The following is a 5,724-nucleotide window of genomic DNA, read 5'->3' as shown; positions in this document are numbered from 1 at the left end:
GTTATACTGGTAACCTGGGAGTCCAGGACTCCTGGATTTTATGATTCTAAAATTCTTGGTCAGGCACAGTGGCTCATGCCTGTAATCCCAGTACTTTGCGAGGCCAAGGTGGGCAGATCACTTGAGGTAAGGAGTTTGAGACCAGCCTGGCCAACATGATGAAACCCCGTCTCCACTAAAAACACAAAACAATTAGCAAGGCCTGGTAGTGCACACCTGTGATCCCAGCGACTCGGGAGGCTGAGGCAGGAGGATCCCTTGAACCCAGGAGATGGAGGTTGCCCTGAGCCGAGATTGCGCCACTGCACTCCAGCCTGAGTGACAGATTGAGACTCCGTCTCAAAAAATAAAATAAAGTAAAATTCTGTGATTCTGTGTTCAACACTCCATCGTTCTTCAACACGAAATGTCCAATGATATCACCATATGTGTAGGATACCCGACCTTACCGCCCTCCATCCCTCTTTTCTGAGCTTCAGTTTTCCTTGCTTACAAAGTGAGGATCATTAACACTGTCCTTGCAAAGCAGCCGTGGGAGTGGGAGCTGGTGTGCACTCAGCATCTGCACAGAAAGGTGGTCCATCACGGCAGGCGTGTTTGCCCTGAAGTGCTCAACACACAGGCACTGTCAGGAAAGAGCCAGGTGTTGAGAGAACAAAAGAGATCAGCAGGGAAGAGCAGGGCAGGCAAGGAAGAGCCTGGTCCTTGTCTGCTCCTGGAGACCTGGGCTGCTCTGGCCTCCTGGCAGAACTGGGCATCTGAGAACCAGATTTGGTTGCTTGCTTCTAGGCACCGACAAGTTTACATGTTGGTTGTGGGGGATTCCCTATTTTGGCAGCTGGCCAGAAACTCCCCTCTCCTGGTCTTAAACTCCCCCAAGGGCTACAGACACCAGCTGGGAGTAGCCAGGCAAGATCCGGTCTTCCTTGGACTGATCTAAGCCAGATCAAGGCCCACAAAGGTGATAGGACCCAACCTGCTCACACTCTAGCGCCCCCTCTAGGTCACACGATAGGCATTTCCTTCTTAGACAACTGTCCATTGGCTCTAGCAAGAGCAAGCCTTTGGAGACAGAGCCCTCACTCCTCTCCCCAAAACACATGGTCTCCTGAACCACACCCAAGGTTTATGTGTGCTCCTGCATTATAATTTGCTTCTCACCAATGGTTCAGTTTTAATTCAGTCCAATCCACAAAACATCCATTGAGGCCGGACGCGGTGGCTCATGCCTGTAATCCCAGCATTTTGGGAGGCTGAGGCGGGTGGATCACTTGAGACCAGCCTGACCAACATGGTGAAACCCCGTCTCTATTGAAAATACAAAAATTAGCGGGGTGTAGTGGCGGGCGCCTGTAATCCCAGCTACTCAGGAGGCTGAGGTGGGAGAATTGCTTGAACCCAGGAGGCGGAGGTTGCAGTGAGCTGAGATACCACCGTTGCACTCCAGCCTGGGTGACAGAGCAAGACTCCATCTCAAAAAATAAAATAAAACAAAACAAAACAAAATAAATTGAACAACATAACTGTAGCAGGCTTACCCGTTGCTTGGAGAAAGAGATGGGAGGCCAGCCGTGGTGGGCCTGAAGCTGCCGGTGCTTAGTGGATCAGAGTTGGGCTTAGGGTCTGAGGCCAGAGAGCTCAGTTCATTTCTTTGCACACAATAGGGGCTTTGCAAACACCCATGAAATTAAATCAAATTAGGAGTTTAGGTGACACAAGCTAGCATGTGCACCAACTATTTCTGGAAGGCGATGAAAGACCAGAGAGCAAGATGGCTTTCAGGGGGGCTGTGGGGGGCTGGGTAGCTGGGGTCGCGGTGGGACGAAGACCTGCTTCCCATTTTATGCCCTTTTGTACCTTTTGAAATGTTTTATTTTCACCACGTGCACACAGAGCACAGTCAATCGAACAAACAATCACAATTAAATAAACAATGCAGGGAGCCAGGCTGTCTCAGAACTCCATGGCTTCATGCATGCTCTTCCCGCTGGTGAGATACTCCTTCCCAGCTTTCTCCGACTGGAGAAGTACACATCCTCCAAGACGTACACAAATGTCCTGTCTTCTGGGGCCTGCCCCTACCTCCTTGTGATGTTTCTTCTCTGCTTACCCACCGCATCCTGCTCTGTGGTCTGGAGGCACCTGTGCCTTCTGACATCACAATGCATTCAGCCAAGGGGAGGAATCGGCAGAGATAAAACGGCAGGATGAGGGAGAAGTGGGCGTGTTTATGCCACCCCCAGCTCCCTCCCTGTTTTGCCTTAATTTTGGCAGTGGCTGAATTTCTCCACAGCCTCAACTCCTGTCTTAGCCTCACTTATATGGCTCCAGCTATCTCTGGGTCAAGTAACACCATTCTCTCTCTCACCCCTTTGGCCTTGGGGTGCTAATAGCTCCCCACTGTTGCCAGTCCCTGCATGCCTCACCTCTGCAAACACTTTCTTCATTAAGTTTGCTTCAGTTAAGCCAGCAGTTCACAACCTGGGGTGACTTTGCCCCCAGGGGACATTCGGTGATGTCTGGAGACACTTTAGGTTGTCATGACTGGTTGAGAAGACGCTACTGGCAGAGGCAACAGACAGTGCTAACCAACCTACCCCGCACAGGACATCCCCCACAACAAAATTGGCCAGCCCCAAACATCAATAGCCCTGAGACTGAGAAATCCCCATAAGTTTTTGGGACTCCCACTGCTCCCTGCCTGAAGCTCGACAGTTCATGGCTGGGATCTGGACTCCCGCTGCCCTCTCTGCATTGTGGTGTGATCTGCCAGTTTCCACACATGCTGTTGATCTCCTCTTAGTGACACAGAGATGAAAAGACCACAGCTTTGCCCTCAAGCTGGCCATAGTGCAGTGGAGAGAGACCTTGGTGAGCAGGGTTCCCCAGCAGCCTCGAGTCCTTGAGGACAAAGTCTCTTTGTCAGTCACCACATAGCCCCAGTAGTAGGAGAGTAGCAGACATTTGCTAATTGAAACAAAAGGTCCTTTAAAAATATCTTAAAACGCTGGGCGCGGTGGCTCAAGCCTGTAATCCCAGCACTTTGGGAGGCTGAGACGGGTGGATCACGAAGTCAGGAGATCGAGACCATCCTGGCTAACACGGTGAAACCCTGTCTCTACTAAAAATACAAAAAACTAGCCGGGCGAAGTGCCGGGCGCCTGTAGTCCCAGTTACTCCGGAGGCTGAGGCAGGAGAATGGCGTAAACCTGGGAGGCGGAGCTTGCAGTGAGCCAAGATCGCACCACTGCACTCCAGCCTGGGTGACTGAGCAAGACTCTGTCTCAAAAAAAAAAAAAAAAAAAATCTTAAAACAAGGCCAGGAGGTGATTCATACCTGTAATCCCAGCACTTTGGGAGGCCAAGGTGGGCGGGTCACCTGAGGTCAGGAGTTCGAAACCAGCCTGGCCAACATGGTGAAACCCTGTCTCTACTAAAAATACAAAAAAAAAAAAAAAATTAGCTAGGTATGGTGGTGAGCGCCTGTAATTCCAGCTACTCGGGAGGCTGAGGCAGGGAGAACTGCTTGAACCCAGGAGGTGGAGGCTGCAGTGAGCCGAGATTACACCTCTGCACTCCAGCCTGGGTGACTGAGCAAGACTCTGTCTCAAAAAAAAAAAAAAAAAAAGTCTTGAAACAGACAGATTAGGCTCAATGGCTAAACAAGACCCAGGAAACCTTGGTGGGTTTCCCTGTAACAAAAGTTCCAAAGAAACTACAATCGGGCAAAGATGTACAGAATGAATGAATTCAAATCGCAGGAATATGGGTGGGTTTGTGGGACAGAAGACAACTACGAGCATCCCATCTCTAAAATGGTTATAATGGTAGAACCCACCTCCTAAGATTGTATGAGATTAATGAAAATCACTTACAGTGTTACCTAGTGCATGTTGAGCACCGGGTGATGGGGCAGCGGCTTCACGACAGGTCTACGGAAGAGCTCTGCCACCGGTTTACACCCCTGGGCCTCACTTTCCCAATCTGTAACATGAGGAAAATGTAAGCAAGATTAGTGTTTTGCAGAAATTATATCATAGGGATGCTTGAGGAGGGTTCTACAATATGTAGTGCAAATATCATTTTCAACATCAAACCTGTAATTTAATAAAAGTAAAAGATCAGTCTGTTAAACTGGAGTGAAATATTATCGTCAGGCAGGGCTAGGGTGACCAGCTCATCCTCTTTTGGCCAGGACTTGTCTAGTTTTAGCTCAGAAAGTCCTGTGTCCTGAAACGCTTCCTCAGTCTCAGCAGACTAGGATGGTTGGTCACCCCAGCAGGTCAAATGATCCGCTTGCCATACTAATTTTAAAGATAATAAATAGCTAGCTGCCCGACACAGTGGCTCACGCCTGTAATTCCAGCACTTAGGGAGGCTCACTTGGGCGAATCACTTGCGGTCAGCAGTTTGAGATCAGCCTGGCCAACACAGCGAAATCCCATCTCTAATAAAAACACAAAAATTAGCTGGGAGTGGTGGCAGATGCCTGTAATTCTGCCTACTTGGGAGACTGAGGCAGGAGAATCGCTTGAACCCGGTAGGCAGAGGTTGCAGTGAGCCGAGATCGTGCCACTGCACTCCAGCCTGGGCAACAGAGTGAGACTCCATCTCACAATAAATAAATAAACAAACAAGCAAGCAAACAAACAATATATGTTGAATACTTATTTTGTGCCAGGCACTGACTTTACAAGTATTAGCTCATTTAATCTTTATAAGAACCCAGAAAGGTAAATGTTAACATCTCTCTTTATACAGTGGCACAGAAAGTTTCAGTAATTGCCTGAGTTCACACCACTCCTGAGTAGTAAAGCCAGGATTTGATTCCAGGCCATCTGGGTCCAGAGTTGCCATATTTAATTTGACCTCTACTATATATTTGAATCTATTTTTATTTTTTATTTTTTGAGATGAAGTCTCGCTCTGTCACCCAGGCTGGAGTGCAGTGACATGATCTCAGCTCACTGCAACCTCTGCCTCCCAGGCTCAAGCGATTCTTCAGCCTCAGCCTCCCAAGTAGCTGGGATTACAAGCATGCACCATCATGCCCAGCTAATTTTTGTATTTTTAGTAGAGACAAAGTTTCACCATTTTGGCCAGGCTGTTCTCGAACTCCTGACTTCAAGTGATCTGCCCATCTCGGCCTCCTAAAGTGCTGAGATTACAGGTGTGAGCCACCACACCAGGCAAATATATTTTTAAAACATCTCTGGAGACAGTAATAATGTCAATAATGATGATGATAATAATGGAAATATATTTTAAAGCATTTTTGAAATAGTACAAATAATGACAATACATTTTTGAACACTGAAATATGCATCCCAAAGTTTAACACTATGGAGGCCACGTATAAACTAACCTAAGCTGCTTGGTGAGCCCACTGTTGTGCAGACCTTAGAATAAAGCATTATTGGCCACCTCTGCTGAATTAAAGCTAGGATGGAAGACTCAAATGTTTACAGGGCCAGGTGGGTGATGTCAGTGAGTGGTTTTAGAGCAACAGGGAGTGGTGGGGACTGTGGCAAATGGGAATGGAATGCATGAGCTGAGAAGAGGCAGCCAGGACTCAACTCCAGGCACTTGGAATTGGGGACCAGCAATGGTAGATCCTTCAGGAGGAGACAAACATCCATCTTCATCAGCAACTAATTCAATGAAAACAATACAAAAACACAAGGTGTGTGGAACAAAACGTGCCTGTGGGTGAAACCCAGTTCC

At 48.1% G+C, this 5,724-nt stretch overlaps 1 long non-coding RNA gene across 1 annotated transcript; it reads right to left on the bottom strand.

The window, feature by feature from the left end:
* Positions 1–347: 347 nt before the first annotated feature.
* On the bottom strand, positions 348–1,685 carry LOC105502467. The gene is made up of 2 exons (XR_001000343.1): positions 1,539–1,685; positions 348–625 (listed from the first exon to the last, which is right to left on the bottom strand). It is a non-coding gene; the product is annotated as an uncharacterized LOC105502467 (long non-coding RNA).
* Positions 1,686–5,724: the final 4,039 nt, after the last annotated feature.

Source organism: Colobus angolensis, unplaced genomic scaffold (genome assembly GCF_000951035.1).
Source record: "Colobus angolensis palliatus isolate OR3802 unplaced genomic scaffold, Cang.pa_1.0 Scaffold8, whole genome shotgun sequence".
In the NCBI taxonomy this organism is placed as follows: Eukaryota; Metazoa; Chordata; class Mammalia; order Primates; family Cercopithecidae; genus Colobus; species Colobus angolensis.
Note: the sequence above shows the minus strand (reverse complement) of the source record. Positions and strands in the feature narration are given on the sequence as shown.